Here is a 15,972-nt window from a genome sequence, read left to right on the forward strand (position 1 = left end):
CCAGGGGCAAGAGTGTTCCATCCTACATGGATACATGGCTTTCTGGTTGGACCGGTGTGAAAAGACTACAGCTGATATGAGGGAAACCTCTTGGTTTCATGCTAATGGGGGGGGGGGCGCAGGTTACTGTATTTACTTTAACTTCTTTTCTGGAGCTTATCTGTTCATTACACAGTTAAAAGCAGCATCAGTATTTCACCTTATCTCTGTTCAGAGCGGGTTCATTTTGTTTTGTACGTTTAATTCTAGATAACGGTCCGGCGAATCGGGCACTGCACCGGCAAGTAGATAGGGACTCCGAACGATGAAGAAGCTGGAGATCAGCGCCAGCAAAGACATTCAAGGTTACAAAGGACCACGTGGAGAACAAACAAGTGGGGTCTTGGTCAAATCAAGCGCGAAATTTTACGCACGTACAAATGACCTCGTTCTGGGCATATTGTGAGAAGGGCCAACACACACCAGCTTGGAAAATGTTGCTGGAGGTAGACGAGGACGACCAGCAACCAGAGGGAACAATGAACATGTTATTGAGAAGACAGAAGACTTTCTGGAGGAACAGTGTAACACATAATAGTAATAATAATAATAATAATAATAATAATAATACCTACTTATCACTGCACACCTACTTGTCAGCTACAGGACTGTCTTTCCCTTCAGCCCCATCACCCTATGAGCCCTATGGGCCCCTCAGGATGTAGACAGGAGTGGAAACCATGAACATACCCAGAGGTTCATGCCAAACGCCCCCCCCCCCCCCCCCCCACCATCGGGAACTACGGCCCTCCCAATTAGGATTTGCATCAGACCACAGTTCACAGAGCACGTTGTGATAATCCTCACCTACGTGAGGCTCCCCTCCCACTTTCCAGACCACCACAGACACCCCTGACTGCTTCCATGAAGCCCACGGCCCAACAAAACACAGGGAGGAGGAAGCCGGACAAACAAAGTACATAAATAAAGGACCAACACCCACGAACTGGTAAGGAACAGACTGCTCCCGTCCAACAGACCTCAGTCTGTGCGGCTTCAGGGAAGCGGCACTTTTATTATAGAACATAATATGCAATGAGATAAGCGGTTAAGTGTCTAAACTATGATTCATCATCCAAGGCATCCACTAATATCGTCACGGTAACATGGACAGAAGTCCGCCGCCTGTCTGAAAGTCCACAGCGGCCTGCAAAGCGACAGCAGGGTCCAGTGTCTTTGATAAATTCATCTCCCTCCACATTTCCCACAGGAACCATCCCTACGTTCACAGCCGTAAAACACCTCCCTGACCACCCCTGAACACACAGGGCGCACAGCAAACGACCGACGCAGCTTTAAGCGTTGGTGTGGCAACTAAGACAGAACATAAAGAAACACCCAGTATGTAAACTGAGACGCAAGTGCACACAGAACAGCAAAACATACACAAACCAGATACCAAAGGATGGTGTATATTCTCTCTGTCTCCCTGGCAACCCCCTCCTTTCTGACAGTCAAAATGTCTCAGCCTATATTTGCTCAAATGGGAAACCAAATTGGAAAAATTCAAATGAGGGAGTTTTCAGAAAAGCAACGGGCAAGTCGTCTATTCCTGTAACAGACATGTAATGGCTAGTCAGGCTCGAACATTCACCCAACGCAGAGTCACACACACAAACACACCAAAACAATCTCTCAGGTTAAAATACATATATTTCCCCTCACCTTAAACTGGCAGCCAGGCAAACGCTGGCGGCTCCCTGCCGAGAATCGCGTGTCCGGACGGCGGCTGTGTTAACAGTAATAACTCTTTCGGAGGCGATTTGGTGGTGGGAGGGGAAAACAACAAGGGCCCATGTGACGAGCGAAAGGGCCGAATACCAGACACTAATAGGGACGTGCGGAAACGGCGGCCGGCTGAGCGGGACACGGGGCCGGAGAAACATGCAGCTAAAAAAAAAGAGAAAAAACCACAAGAGTCTTAGAATCACAGACGTGGGATTTTCATAATTCCGTGAGTCTCTAAGCAGCAACAAAACTGTCATTGTGTTAAAACTAAGGAAAACTGGCACGGGGGGGGGGGGACAAGTCCTGTTAGTTGAGCATGCAGGTCGTGACTTAGATTGAAGGGACTACCCTCACCCGTCAACGTCATAAGACAGTCCAAAGTACATTTATTCATGAACTGCTGGAAGAAACTACGGGGACTGCTTCCAGAAAGAGGAGAGGCGAGGGGCAGTGAGTGCAGCACGGCTCGGAAGAAGCCTGCATTTCAGAAATCCGCTCGGTGTTGGAGACGGACGAGCAAAGGACAGAAATGGAGAGCGTGGCGTGAGCCTCACTGGTGAAGTGATCACAGCGCTTTCCGAGGTTCGAGGTTCGATATGAATGTCCTTAAAGTGCCACTGCTAGCTGAGAATCAGGCATTAAGGAGAATACCATCCCAAACCATTGAAGGGAAAAAAACTGTTCCTGAAGTGCTATGGGAGAGGTATAGTGCAGGGACTGGTCACCCTGCTTGATGATGTAAATCATTTTTATAAAAATGACTGCTAAATATATTAAATGTAAAGCAACCCTAAAAAAATGGGGCATCAACACTGTTAAAATCCATCCATCCATCTATCCATCCACCTTCTGTACCCATGGGGCCTCTGGAGCCTATCCCAGAGGCCACGGGTGCAAAAACTGTTAAAATATACTTTAATAAGATGTAGCAAGAGAATCATAAACCACAGTAAAGGTAAAATAAGCAGAAGCGATTCTCCCATCCAACAATATTTCATAAGTGCTTATTCAGTCCAAGGACACAATGAGCCTGAAATGCTATCCTAGGAAACGCGGGACACGAGAGGGAGGACAGCCTGGACGTGACGCCAGTCCATCGTAGGATCACAAGCACAACCACACGCTATGCACCACATCAGCCAACTGTGTGTTTGAAGTTATTAAGTTATTAAGACTCAGTGAAGCCAGAGCAACTCGCTGAGGTCTAACACCAACTGACCCAAAAGCGGCGTTTATACACGAGGAAGGACTTCTGTGGCTGCAACCGATTCCCTGCCCAGCAACATTCTTAGCACTTCCGTTTTTCCCCAACACTGAGGAACCTACTGCCGGTGTCATTTACATCAGCACAAATTTCCTCTGTATAAACAACTCTTTTGCATAAAGAGCGTGGCCAAGACAGAGAGTGATTTGCATGTTCATTGTACCTTCTGGTGCAATGGCATCCTGTCCAGAGTGTGTCCTGCCTTGTACCCTGTGCTGTCTGGGAGAGGCTCCAGGCCAACCCAGCACCCCTGACCACAATCAGCAGATGGGTGGATTTACACTGATTTTTGCTGCAAAAAACCCCCACACCTTATATGTCTAATGTCCACCCAGACCACCTTCCTACAGACTTTATAAATGTTTCCAACAAAAAAAGCTTAAAAAAATCCCGAAATGAACATGCCAAAGAAATCAAAGCAGGGAGTGATACAAAACAGTGGAAGATTCTGTGACTAAATTGCTACTCACACACGATGGAAGAGTTCTCACACGCAGGGGGAAATAAACACTCACGCAAAACACCAGAAAATTTGAGAACAAGGCAAGCAGAAGTGAATAGATTCATTACTGAGGAGCGAGTGAGATGAAGACAGCCTGCCCTGGGGACAATAATCTTAAATACACCAGCTATTAGCTACATGGGACAAAAGCTATTATTTCTTAAACATAAAGACCATGGACATGAAATACCCATAAAATATGACCTCCCTGAAGCAATAATCTCTGGGTGGTGCTGGATGTAAAAACAGAATCAAGATTATCATAAATAAAAGCCTTTTGAAAAGCAAAAATTAACAGAAATTCAAACTTCAAAGCCATGTTTTAAACGCTTTTTGGTATTGGGAGTGAAAACAGGCATATGAGAAGTACAATGCCAAGAAGACAGAGAGAACGAGGGGAGATCAAGGCAAGACTGCGTCTCCGATCGCTCTTCAGCACCTATGACAGTGAGCTGGCAAAGGTGTCGGAAAACTGAGCCGGCTGAGCCCTCCGGCCTGAACGTCAGCGACATCGAGCCCTTCCTGTAAGCAGACGTACGGTTCTGCCCGGCAGCCAGTCTAAACGGAGTTCACGCAGACCCAGAGCGTGCCTGGCACCTAACGTCAGGCTGCCCCGCCAAAGTACAATGTTCTCCAGACGCTGGAGATCGTGGGAAGAGGAGACACGTTCCCACCGTATTTACGTGCGGAGACAGGTGGCGTGGAGACCGATCCAGCTGCCCTCACCACCCTTCCAGGTGTCAGGCTTTGCATGCGACCCTGGCTCTCTTTGTGTGCAGTTTGCATGCTCGTGCTTATCGGAGTGTTTTCTGGCTTCCTCCCACAATCCACAGAAAGCAAGCTTCCAAGGAGAACAGAAGATCCTAACAGGTGATTGGACAAGGGTGAGGACCGGCCGTACGCTTCCCAGGGCAGACTCTGAGTCTCCATGGCTTAAATGGAAATGAGCATTTACCGGAAACGCTGGGACATGGTATTTAAACTTAGCAGTAAAAGGGAAAAAAGAACCTGCCCAGCTAGGTAAACAAAAATGTTACTCACCAAAATACCGTTCATTTCTTAAAATCAATTAGTTCAAATGGAAGCAACATTAAAACCAAATGAGGCTAAATTGCACTTATCGTGACACATGACAGGAACCGTAACGAAATAACAGAAGAGAAGCACACCGTCACCAGCACACACAGAAACATGGAGAAAAGCAAAAGTTACCCCAAAGAGAAAACAGGCTATAAGGGGCAATGGGAAGCAAAGGGGAGCCTTAGTGCAGTGCAGACCAAGGCAGCAGAGAATGGGCTAAACTAGGCAGACCTGTCAATCCCACCCACCACTGGTTCATACAACCTCAAAACTGCAGTTCTCCCTTTAGGAGGAACACCATCATGTGTGATCAAAGGACAAGAGGTGGTTTGTAGGCATCTCATCCAGACAAGGCTCACAAACATGTGCAGTGTCAGAAGGCATTAAAACGAGGTTTCCCCGGGATTAGGGGGTAAGTGGGCTTTTAAAAGCACTCGGCTCTTTGCAAAAAAAAAAAAATCACTTTGATGAGATTCCCATTCAGGTCTGGTAACTCTTTGCAAACTATGCTTGTGTTTGTAATTGTCATGTGGCTGAATAGTCCTGTATCCGATATCAGTCTAAATAAGCATTCAGAAGCATTTTCCAATTGTAAAGCGAGGTCAAGGTCAAATGTATTTATATAGCATGTCTAAAATCAAAAAGTACCAACGTTTTGTACAGAGCAAGACGGAAAACAAAATACAACAAACAAACAAAGGTTATATATATATCTATATATGTGGTTGTGTGTGTGTATATATATATATAGAGAGAGAGAGAGGGAGAGACAGAAATAGAAACTAAACACAAATTAAGCAGAGCCATTACAATAATCAAAAGCCAACAAATAAAACTAGAACAACATACTGTGAATGAATAATCATGTATTTCTATGGAAAATTAAACAAGCAAACAAACTTTCCATTACCGGACAGATTGTTTGATTAAGGCAGTTATACTGAAACATTTACATTTAGAAGTATGATACAATCAAGAGTAATACTTAAACTCGATGGATATCTGAAGCTCACATATGGGACGTGACCCGCCGCCCTGCCGTTTCCCTGGTGACTCTGTTTTCGATCTGACGCAATTTGCATCGGCTGCTTTTCTTATTCAAACCTCCTCCTACAATGACCTTTTCTATCTATGGCAAACAAGTAAATCTGCAACCTGCACCTGCAGCTTCACCAGAGTGGCAGGAATAGAGCGGACGCCACAAATGAAGTTCACCCCCCACCCCCCCCCCCCCCAAAAAAAACATGTGGCATAGTGGCAAAGATCCCCCTTCCCTGTGTGTGGCAGGACCTTCCTGAACCTCGTGAAAAACGTGCATTTATACACAGAGGGGAAAAAAACCGTCTTGTAATGAAAGGCATTTTGTTCAGAAGAAATGGCCTTCAGCAATTTAAACGGTTTTGCTTCCATCCTACAATTTTTCATGTCCAGGGAACAATAACCAGTGATGACAACTTCGACAGAAAGCTGAGAACTTAACATGCAAGACCTGTTAATTTAATCGAGATCACAGCATTTTAGAGAACATCTTAAGAACACCTCAAAACTGGTACAAAAAAACAAAGCAAAAAAGCACAAAAAGTACTTTGTACGCTGCAATATTTAAAAGGTATGTTAAGTGTCTGCTATGAATACCAGTGAAATAATAAATTATTCAGAGAGCTGAGAGATATTCCCAAACGGCAAAGTGTAAATGGGCTGTATTTCCAAACTCACATCCCTGAGACCGGGGGCTCGCTCATTACAGTCTGTGGTCCATTTTGTCCCATAAAACTGCAGTGAGTAACAACCAAACAACAGTGAATAACACCCAAAACAACAGTGAGTAACAACAGTGCTTCTGCACTGTAGGGTCAGCACCTTCTCCTATTTTCAACTAATTCACATGGTTTTAGCCAGGGGCTCCCAGTACAGAACCTGGCAGACTGGAATATATGCAGAATTTTATTCTACCCAAAGTGCCCACAAGCTGGAAAGAGCTAATTAATTCCCTAAACTGAATAATTCCTGTGTCCTCAGCGTCCCTGATGACATTGTTAGTGGTTTGAAGAGGGCAGTAAAGGCTGAACATGGAGAAACCTCCCAAAGCCATAACTGTGAACAGAGATGGAGAACCGGGATATACGTCAACAGTCTATAAGGGAGGAGAAGTTCTAATACACACCTCTCCAGGGCACAGCACCAACTTCCCTCAAAGCGTCACAGGAGCACAGCACCAACTTCCCTCAAAGCGTCACAAGAGTACAGCAACGACTTCCCTCACAGGAGCACAGCAACTGTCGCATGAGATGTACCTCACTTCGGTGAGCTGGAGGTACGTGGCCCATTCTCCTTAGCAGACCACGGGGGAATCATTCAACACAGGCAGCCAAATAGAGCCCAATGCAAAGTGTTCAGTGGCAAACACAATAACAGCCAGTCCATCTGGACAGAGGTGACTGGGAGTCCAGAGTGGAATGCATTGTGTTGCCATGGAGATTCCTAAAAGAGCGGGCCGGGCCTCTCTAAAGCAATCCTCACTCTGCCTGCAATGGGGCTCCTACAATACTATGTGAATCCGGTATCGAAGGAACGGACACATCAGGAAGAAAACATTCCACTCAGTGTGGCTGCCAAACACGGCTGAATACGCCTTTCCTTTGCTGTGTATCACCCATCAAAATTGGTGGACAAAAACAACCTGCAGACTGGGGAAGGCCAACGAGGATCTCGTCACCAGCCAGAAAACCAGAGATGCTGTGGACCAGGGTCAGGGAGAAGCTGGATGGACGCACTTCTGTAAGAAAGGCATCACGTCAAGAGGCGAGAGGTGAAATAGGCAGCACGCGAGCATCAATGGCTTCGCTCCATTCACAGAAGCATATAAATTCATTTGTGTCTGTGCGTAACAATAGAAATATCATTTAAAAAATGAATAGATAGATAGATAGATAGATAGATAGAAAGATAGATAGATAGATAGATAGATAGATAGATAGATAGATAGATAGATAGATAGATAGATAGATAGAGCAACAGGTTTAATCTTTGGTTTCTATGACTACGAAGAACACGTCCACCTAACTGTAAGCTACATCGTGCGTGACATCATCAGGTCACGTCAGTTAGTTTCAGAGCACACCATAGTCTAGTGGCAGAAATGGTGTTTACAATTTCCTGGGCTAGAGGAAATGGCCGCCACCCTGCAGCAGCACGATCAGCAACGCCTGGTCCTCAGACTCTGAGATCCGAGATGTCCGGCATGTATAGGAAACAGTGTCAGGGTGATTCTGGATGTGATTGCCTGCTGGGCGGGGGGGGGGGGGGTCGCATGGGGCACCCTCCCTCCATATCCTCATAAACCTGTGGACGGCGCTGCTCCATCGGACAGAACCCCCGGCCATTCACCCCTGTTGTGATACTCAAATTGTCAGCGCACCCTGCGCTTGGGGGTGGAAGACACAGGCAGGGAGTGCAAAATAAGCTAAATTGTTGACAGTCAGTTAGCTGGATCTGGACCTGCTGTCAGTGTTCGCAAAATGTATCTGCGACATAGCAGGCTAAGCCTCTCTGCCTGTCGTCTGAAGGCTGCTGATTTGACCCCCAGCCTTGGCAGGATAGTTACATGCCTGTGGGCTCTTAACCCCCAGCTGCAGGGCGGCTGCATGCTGTGCTGCCCCCCCCCACCACCATCCTTGCTTTCACTTGTCTGTGTCTCTCATAGAGTGCAGGATGGGGTAGGTGAAGAAAAGTGTTCCAATGTACTTGTGCAGATGGAAAATACTGGATCATTTCTACCAGGGCAAGTAAATGAGGCTTATAGGCATTACTGCAAATGTACAACTCAGACCTCCAGTTTACAAGTCTGTGCCAATCCTGCCAGTAGGAGAACAAACATTTTCTTGGGTTTTCAACATGATCTCGTCAACTGCAACTATAATATATTAATCATGTAGGGGAATTATGGCATGATCATTTTTAAGGTATTGTTTAAATGTTTCTTCTTTGAAACCATTTCATTGGCATCCTTCAGAAATTAACGTTATGAATGACTTCTTATAGCAAAAGAGATAAACTGGTAACATGTTACGTAAAGGGTTACATTACTTTGCACAATCCGGTTCCTTTGAAGCTTATATTGCCAGAAATCTGTTAGGGGCCACCGTTAATTTTCACTATAAAGGGCCTCTTCACCAAGAAAAATGTCACAAGATGGTTTCTTCTGCCCCAGAAGGCGCCCAACCGTCCCCAATCCCAGCAACTCTGACTTCTATTAACTTGTCTTCAATATTAAGTCATAGCACGTGTGCTCGGTGACCTGAAGATTTTTTAAGTCACTGGACCCGTTGTTCCAGAAAACTGCACATCAGCAAAAGGGATTTAAAAAAAAAACTCAGCGATGCAACAAGCGCGACTTTGCCGTCTTTCTGCTACTTTAACCCTTCGCTCATTCGAAGAGCCACTCGCGCCTTTTCGTAATAACCTGCATTATGACGTCATTTCACGTTCCACAGCTGGATCCCTTTCCCGGCGGTCACAGCTGGATGCTATGGTCAGTCTACGATGCGAAATGAGCAGCCAAACGTAGCAGCTGTTTACTACAGACGGGAAAACGCGACATCCAGGGGAGCTACTAAGGAACACAATGTTATTGTTCGCATTGCTACTTGTTTATTTAATTTAATGGGAGATGCAGCTCTGTCACAGCTGGCTAAGGTCCCCTCCACCGAAGTCAGCTCACCATCTGCAAATTAATCAGCTGTCTAGGCTAGAAGGCAAGGAAGTTTATTTTATGGCACCTGGCTCACGTAGCCAGCTAGAGGGAACAAAAAGACAGGTGGAATCGCCGTAACTTCTGGAAGTCGGTTTAATCATTCCTTACCTTACCAGTCAGTTCGCCTGTTTGCGGAATCAGAGAAATGCGTTTCTTAGTGACGACTGTTTTTTTTTTTTTTTGGTTGTCTTCTGATCTGGGGGCCCGTGTTATTCCAGAAATCCTTGTGCTTAGCGAGCATATGTGAGAAAGCAGCGCTGCGGTGTCTTTCGCCGACTCGCACTGGCACTATGTAGGAACAAGCAGTCCTTCGCGAGGATACGACAGTCTCCGCCCCCCAGGGTGCGATCGGCGCTCCCCAGCCCGGAGTCCTCATCGCACAGCCTTTTAATACCGAGGCACGCAATACCTCCAGGATCACCTCGGTTGTTATGCCTTTATTTCAGAAAACTGAAAAGTAAAATGCTGCAAGGACATTTATAGGTCGTTTACAATATTGCTTGAGCGGAAAATGCCTGTTTCGTTAATACCTGACTGTAGCTGAACCGATCTGTATGCCATAATTTTTTTCACACAGTAGTTAGGAAATATAAGGCAACTGTTCACAGATAGTTGTGTTTTGAAAACGAAAATCAGCTGCGTAATTTTGTCATGTTTGGCTAACTTATATGTAATTGCAGAGTCTGTAGCCTGTGCAGTCAGTGTAGTGTAACATTCAAATCTTAGACTAATATTTTGAATATATTTGGACTAATAGTTTGAGGAGTGAGATACATTTTAAGCTTCGTTTATATAATTTCCATGTGACTTTTATGACTTTAAAGAGATACGTGTCTAAAACGGACATTTTCAGCCTAGTTTAATATCAAACGGCCAATTATGTTACTTTATAATCCATTGCATGATGTATTGGGTACATGAATGGTCCAGACGGTTGAAAATTTGTATGGGTTCCTCGAACAGAACACACAGTGCTGTTTTCTTCAGGTATGTTTTTTTTATGGATTCATGTTATTGCACAGCGCATGGATTTTGTCGCTCTGTGCGCCATCTAGTGGCAAGATCGCTAAGCAGGTTCCTTAGGTGGCATATTTTCGGTCTTGATAGACATCGATCACTCAGCTTTAGTCAAGCAAAACAAGGACCCCTCAGTTATTTCCAAAAACCCAGGGAGACGGTAAAAAAGAAAATACAAACCTCTTCATAATTATCGGTGTAGTGACTTAAAGATATCTGTAAAGCGATTTGTAAAAATATTTTTCCACTAATGTTTGTATGTGATTTTTTTCCTCATGGTTATCCGTGGCACAATGTTTATAACAAAACCGTTTATTTATATTGTCTTAATGAAATTGACATTCACGATTTTATTTGTATATTCATATGAGTATAGCTTTACTCTATAATCAATGCAAAACCAAGAAAAATGCCAAGGAATGACAGAGGTCCGTTTAACAGAAGAATTATGTTTTAAACTGATACCGCTGTTTTTCAGAAGAAATTTTAATTTTATAAAAACACAAGTCAAATGTAGTTGCTCGCTTGGTTCTAATATCAGAGATAATGGTTGGATTGAGATTGAAATGAATCTCATTTAGGTTCTAATTAGAACCACAAACGGAACAACAATTTCATTTTTTATGAATAGCAAAGTATTGACCACTTTGCTGTTATCAGCGTTCCCTTATATAAGCCTAGGTAAGCTCGAGACAGAGCTCCTCAAAACAGTCAGCTGCGTGGTTTCCTAGCAACATGTCCGGTCTCTGATAATTGTATAGAAAAGTGTCCAGGAATCTCCAGTGAAACAATTGCCACTCAACTCATTACCTGTAGGACAGGTTACACTGTGGGTTTTGTGTTGGTTTTTAGCATGAATAGTTCAAATCAGGTTATAGTGTTCTGATAAAATAAACACAGGTGATTGTCATACAAAAGCTGAAAATAATAAAACTTCCAAATGTAAACCATTATTTTTATATAGCCATGTCACACACACTGTAAATGAGATCTCTTCCTTAATATTATTGATCCTGCTACTGGTAGTATTTCATGCCATTGATAATAGACAGATTGAAGATGGTTAAAGTTCACAAAGATAAGGAAAGATAAAGAAAACCATAATGGTATTACGCAATCCAAAGCGTTACATCATTAATCTTTTCCCACGCAGAGTCTAGTGCAGAGCGCAGACACACACACACACACACACACATACGCACAAGCTACCTATATCTTTGTGGGGACTTTCCATTCATTTATATGGGCATAACCCCAGTACCAAGTATGGCAACCTCAGCCATAAGCAACCAAATAAAATACAATACTTGTGACTTTTTTAGATTTTTTTTTATTGCCCTCATTCAGTTTCACCAAAATCAAAGTAACGGGTTTCTGTCATAGTTGGTCCCTACAATGTAATTCATACATGCCCACACATATTGATGTTACTTCATTTAACTGGAAGTTTTTGGGCTGTGAGGGAAAACTAGGGTACCTTTGCACACAAGGATGGAGAACACAAGCTCCTCCCCCTGAGGCACAATGCCCTCCATTAACCTTTAGGCCTTCAGGCTCTTGTACCATCTATATTAACTGAGCAAGTCAACCCTGTAAGCTGGGGCTGCTGAAACCTCTTCCTTACAGGCTGCATCCGTCACACGTTGGCTGTTTTGTTTGATGTTCACAGCACACAGTAAAACAAACACACCTAGTTTGAGTTTTTCTGTTACCTGTTTCCCTGTGTAGGTTGATTTATGGTTTAGTTCACAGTGCGTTTCCCCTTAATTTTGACCTCCCATGGCATTTGTTGTTGTTTTGTTTTATATATATATTTGTTCTCAGTGTGTTTAGTTAGTTCTGTTTTTAATAAACCCAGCTGTCTTGAAGCTGATAGAGGATCCTCACTTCATTCTGCCCTCCCCATACCTCAAGTTCATAACAGGCATTTCTGCATTTTTTTCCCAGCAGTTATTAAACTGTGTAAATATGTACAGTTTTTATGATGGAAGCATAGGTGAAGGTGCTTTTAAAATATGTTCCTCCCCCTGATATTTTGGACTCACCGATACTCTGTGTAATGACTGGATAAGCAGTGCAGGAGCTCCAAGTTTAATTCTAGGGCTGCAGTCCACAGACAAGCAAAGGGTCAAAAAGCAGGTAGAAGTAAATGAAGCCGAACAAATCCGAATCGTCCAAAAATGCTGTTCAGATACAGACCGGGGTCAGTAACAGGAATAGAGGGCAAGTAACCAAATCCAAAACACTCAGTAAGCAAGAAGAAACACAGGAGAGCAAGTGGGGATCAACAGCATAAAGTAGATCATGGACCAGCCACTTGCAATGGTGTAACACTCAATACTCCACAAAGTTACCACTGAAACCAGGACCCTTTAATCTGTGCCTGATTGATCCAGTTGATGATTTACAGATGTGTCTAATATTGAGGAAAGGTGGAGTAGTTAGTGGTTAGGCGTGGTTGAGTGGGTGCTTGGCTAATACAGGTGTGACACCCTGTTCTGGTTAAGCAGTTATGGAGAAAACCCTTGATCAACTCAGTGGACTGTAAATAAAGATATCGGCACACTTCGTGGTCCATAAAATCAGTTTCCGTAACTTCTTAATGGATGAGAAGTCACAATGCCATGCAACCTCCCCCAGGAAGAGCAGAGCACAAGTAACATACACATTGGACAGGATGTGATACACACTCACACACACAAAATTTGTATTCATAACTTTGTGGGGACTGTCCATTCATTTCTATGGGCAAAATCCTAATCCCAGCAATGACAACCTCAACTCCTGCCCAACTCTAATCTTAACCGTAAGTAACCAAACAAAATACAAGACTATTGACATTTTTAGTTTCTTGATTGCAGTCACAGATTTTTATAAACACACACACACACCACAATTCAAAGACCCCAGCTCACCTAAGCTAAATGTCTTGTGGAACCAGGACAGGAATCCAATCCACAGCCTTGGAGCAGTGGAATCACCTGACTATGAATGATGCCTGTATTTAATTAAGTTTCATTGTCACTGAAAATCAAAGGGAGCTGCATAATTCAGAGACAGACCTGATGTGTAATTTTCTTATAATAATAATTGTCTTAGACCGTTTGCCATGGAGGGGTGACATTGCAAATGGGTCAAACGAACTGCGTCATCCTGTGTGCAGCCTTCAGCGCCACCCGACACAGCTGAACGTGGAGGAAAGAGCTTGGCCCCCCCTCAGAGGCCAACATGGATAACGGACTCATTGATGGACTTTCTCTTCATTCTTAATCCCAGATTATACCTCCCTTTTAGCAAGCATGTCCACTCTTTTCTGTGTTCAGTGATGTTAGTCTGCCCAGGGGGGTTGGGGGGCCAGTTGACCTTGGACCCCCAGAAGTTTCTTTTTCTCCTTCCTTGGGAGTTTTTGGTTCTTCTCCTCCCTTGTCTTCTGTCTTTCTTCTTTCTTTATTCAGTTTCTTTCCTTCCTTCTTTCCCGTTCTGTATCTCCCTCTACTTATGTTGTATGTATCACAACACAACCCTGTAAAGCACTTTGGGACAACTTTGTTGTGAAAGACGCTATATAAAAATGAATCGAATTGTATTGAATTGAAAAGGATGAACCGGATGCTCATCTTTCTTAATCTTAATTAACTCCTTCAGTAATCCAGGTCACCCGGTCAATGAGAGCAGAAACATTTCATTGACTAAGAGTACAGCTCACACGCAAAGCAGCTTCCCAAAGCAGCACGTGAGCTCAATGGCTGCAAAGTGATTCTCTTTTTTAGCTTTTGTCATCAAAGTTTTTCCTTTATTTAGTTTCTCATTTGTTTTTATGTCAGATACACAAGATTCACACTGATGGCACAAAGAGACAAATAAACAACCAAATCTGATGGCGAAAAAATGTTAAGATTACCAGGGCGTGTGTTTGTGTCTGCTCATGCATATATTACATTGTGGGGACCAAATGTCCCCCTCATGGTGATGAAAACCTGTTCTTTTGACCTGGGGATATTATTTCGGTCCCTACTGGGGAAACTCCATTTTATAAAAATCTGTGACTGCAATGAAAAAGCTGAAAATGCAAGTAGCCTTATCCTTTGTTTGGTTTATTAAGTTTAAGGTTAGGGCTGGGTAGGGGTTAAGGTTATCATAGTTAGGATTAGGATTATGCCTGTAGAAATGAATGGAGAGTCCCCATAAAGATATTTGCATATACCTAATCTCAGCGTGTGTGTGTCTATGAAAACGTAATGTTTTCTATGTAAGCTTTAGGATTTGAGGAGCGGTAGGTACATTTCAAGAAATCGGCCATTGTTGTGTTTCTCATCCAATGCTCAACATGTCAGTAAACACAGATATTTTCTGCCTTATTTCCTGTTGTAGCCCCTAATGTGCTGCCAGTTATGTTATCTCAGGTTATTCAGGGGCCTCATCTTCACCAACTTCCAGAAATAGGCTCCACACCCTCCCCCCCCCCCCCCCCCTCTTCCTTCTCTGGATTTTTTTTTCTACTGCTGGTCTGATTGTTTTGGAATGATTAAAGCAACATTAAGACTGAAATAAGCATACTGCATAGCTATACTTATGAACGTGATACATTGTATTACAGTAACACTGTAGTGAAGTGTTGGCTGATTCAAAGAAAAACTCCACTTACTCTTCATCAGGACATTGCAGAAAATATGAAACACTTGTAACAAGAATTGCACGTTTAATGTTTTACACACCTTATGAGACACAGTAGCAAAACTAGATACTTAATAAATAAATTGATTCAATTTGCCTTTTAAAGACTTTGTTTTATATAAGATGCATTCTTTGTTGTTTGATATTGTTTAAATTCTGATTGAGTTGCCTCCTTTGTCCCACACGCCATCAAACTGTTCAACTCCTCACTGAGGGAGAGGAGGAGGAGGGGAAAAAGGAGGTCAGAGTAGGACGGGGAGAAACAATCGAACATTTGGACTGTGCAATGGACCACATAACTGTGCAATCTCATGTGCAATACCGCAATATCTATTTGGCTCTTACTTTAGTACATGTATTTTAAATTCTCTTATATTGTATTTTTTTTTATTGTATTTGTAACTTGTAATATGCTGGTGTACTGCTGCTGGAAAGTAGAATTTCCCAGAGGAACCTTCCCGAGGGATTAATAAAGTTCTATCTATCTATCTATCTATCTATCTATCTATCTATCTATCTATCTATCTATCTATCTATCTATCTATCTATCTATCTATCTATCTATCTATCTATCTATCTATCCATCTGTTATTGTGTTTGAGCAAAAATCAGCAGGACACTAACTTAACAATAATGTCGTGGTTCAACCTACCTGATCCCGAGATGCAAACTACAGTGGCACATGAGCCCGACACTCTGTTCCTGTCACTCATGCACAGCATGGCTCCAACAAAGCGAGGAATGCTGGGATGTGACTGCATTTGGAAGGTCCTGGATCATTGTAAGGACCAGCTGCGGGCGGCATGGCTTAGCCCCACCCCTTAACGTACACACACGAGAAGATTCTCACTCGCCTTTCTAGAACCTGCTCGTCTTGGCCTGTTCATACAGCTGTCAGCTACTCTCTCCTCCCCC

At 43.5% G+C, this 15,972-nt stretch overlaps 1 protein-coding gene across 4 annotated transcripts in view; it reads right to left on the reverse strand.

Annotated features, from left to right (window-relative positions):
- pip5k1bb (phosphatidylinositol-4-phosphate 5-kinase, type I, beta b) overlaps positions 1-15,964 on the reverse strand; it is a 46,603-nt gene extending 30,639 nt beyond the window's left edge. The window contains exon 1 of one of the 4 annotated variants that reach the window (XM_048981452.1): positions 15,710-15,964. The gene's annotated coding sequence lies outside the window, so the exon portion shown is untranslated. Of the gene's footprint in view, positions 1-1,704; positions 2,011-9,474; positions 9,697-15,709 lie in introns of those variants that run through there. The other 3 variants (XM_048981442.1, XM_048981423.1, XM_048981433.1) reach the window with 3 other exon arrangements.
- Positions 15,965-15,972: the final 8 nt, after the last annotated feature.

The sequence above is a fragment of the Brienomyrus brachyistius genome, chromosome 2 (assembly GCF_023856365.1).
Source record: "Brienomyrus brachyistius isolate T26 chromosome 2, BBRACH_0.4, whole genome shotgun sequence".
Lineage (NCBI taxonomy): Eukaryota > Metazoa > Chordata > Actinopteri > Osteoglossiformes > Mormyridae > Brienomyrus > Brienomyrus brachyistius.